The sequence below is a fragment of the Orycteropus afer genome, unplaced genomic scaffold (genome assembly GCF_000298275.1).
Source record: "Orycteropus afer afer isolate SDZICR_OR568_19922 unplaced genomic scaffold, OryAfe1.0 scaffold00654, whole genome shotgun sequence".
Classification (NCBI taxonomy): Eukaryota; Metazoa; Chordata; class Mammalia; order Tubulidentata; family Orycteropodidae; genus Orycteropus; species Orycteropus afer.
The window spans coordinates 476,772-478,989 of NW_006922241.1; positions in this window are offsets into that span (position 1 = coordinate 476,772).

Consider the following 2,218-nt stretch of genomic DNA (forward strand, 5'->3'; position numbering starts at 1 on the left):
ACTTGAGGGCAATAGGTATATATATACATATATATGTGTATATATATGTGTGTGTATATATTTATATACACACATATATGTATACCCACCAGCCACTCCTCGGAAGGAAGGTTGGGCATTCCTACTTCCGTAGTGATACTGCCTCGGAAACCCAAGGAGTGGTTGCTATGAGTCGGGGCCAACTCGACGGCAAACAACAACAACAACATTCACTTTTATCAAATTATGTTGTGAAAAGTAGGTGTTCCAGAAGAGAAGAGTTCTGTGGTAAAATAAGTCAGTTAAACAAACATTTAGTTACATTTCTGGTCACATTTTCTTGGAGATATAGAATTAATACTATCACATTAAAGTTTCTGAGTAATCCTGCAGTAAGGAAATTGTTTAACCCAGAGTTTCTTTTCCTTTCTTACTCTGCCTTTCTAAATAATTTATGACCTGGTGTTTTAAAGTGTTCTTCAGAAGGCAGGCATAATGAGCTCAGAAACTCTGGAGATCCCTTTCTTAAAACCTCTAATATTTTAGTTTTTTGGCATGGGCTCACTGTAACATCAGTGACAATTATAGAGTGACGGCTATACTAACTCTTTCCCCTCCTCCCCAAGGGAAGAAATTACAACTCGGTCATTTTATTGTCCACCCCCACTCCCAGAAGCAGGATTTACCTGCTTATGGACATTTTCCTGCTCCTCAGCATATCAGAAGGAAAAGCACTAGAAAGTACTTGAACTCATAATAAATAATTGTACAATCATGTTTCTAATCAGACAAAAATTATCAGAATATGAATTGCTGTTGTTGTTGTTATATGTCGTGGAGTCGGACCCAACTCATAGCGACCCCTCCTTGGGTTTCCGAGACAGTATCACTACAGAAGTAGATTGCCCCATCTTCCTTCTGAGGAGTGGCTGGTGGGTTATATATATATATATATATATATATTAGTTTTACCTGCTCAGAGTTTTCCTCTCCTTTGTCCTCTAAGGAAGGCTCTGTCATTTCTAGAGGTAATTGTCTGAATCTCAGTGATACAAATTTGGGAGAAAAGGGGAAAGAGGAAGAGGTCACAGGCTAGCTGTAGGGTAGAATTTTGGAGAAAGTTTCATAGCGATCCCTCCTTGGGTTTCCAAGGCGGTATCACTACAGAAGTAGATTGCCCAGTCATCCTTCCAAGGAGTGGCTGGTGGGTTTGAACCACCAGCCTTCTTGTAAGAAGTAAAATGCCTTAGGCACTATGCCACCAGAGCTCCTTGGAAAAGAAATATAAGGAGAAAAATATATGAGAGAAGCAGAAGGCAGTGAAAAAGTGAAATTTAAGAATTGTTGCTGTGGAATGTGTATATTGCCTTCATGGTGTTTAAGAAATGCCAGAGAAACAAATGTGAAAGGAAGGAATGCTCTTTTGAACACTATATTTCATTTGCTAGGCTGAAGTTCTTTGACCACCACTCAGTCTTAGATGGACAATGTAAGCCACCTTCAATAGTGTAACAGGTTTAAAATCCCACACCCTTCATGTAGAGGACTATATAGGCTTGGAAAAAACAACTGTAATAGTGGCAATCAAGGAGTTTCTTTGTCAGGAGACTCATTGATTAGAAAGAAGAGAGGAAGTGAGCCAATTCTGGAACATAAAAAGCAGAAAGAATAGAGGCTCTGAAATTAGCATCTTAGTCACTCAGGTAACCACATCCTAATCAGAAAATGTGGTTTAGGAGAGATTGAATGATCCTGTCTCCTAAAGCTTGCTTTCTTTTCTGAAAGGAACATCACCAAAAAGCTGAACTTTCCATGGGACAATCTGATGAAGAGAAAAAAGCAGTTAAAATGAAAGCTGAACACCTCTAGATACCTCATTAGACAGTAACAGTTCAGTAAACACAGTGTGAAAAGAAATGCAAATAATAACAAGATTCCAGTTTTTCAATGCTCAGGGCATGAAAGAAGGAAAATATTGACAAAGCTTAGTGCTAAAAAGGATGTCAATGGATGGGCGCTTTTTTAAACTGTCAAGGAAGTGCTAATTGGTAAGCCTTTCTGGAGGGCAGCTTGGCAATATGTATTAAGATTTTAAATTTTAAATGTATACTTAAATTGCCCTTATTTAGCAATTTTCTTCATAGGACTTTTCCCAGAGGACATAAATAAACAAGTACATAAAGAAGTATGGCAAATTTTTTTTTAAATTTGTTTTCACGTAATAGCAAAAAAATAAAAA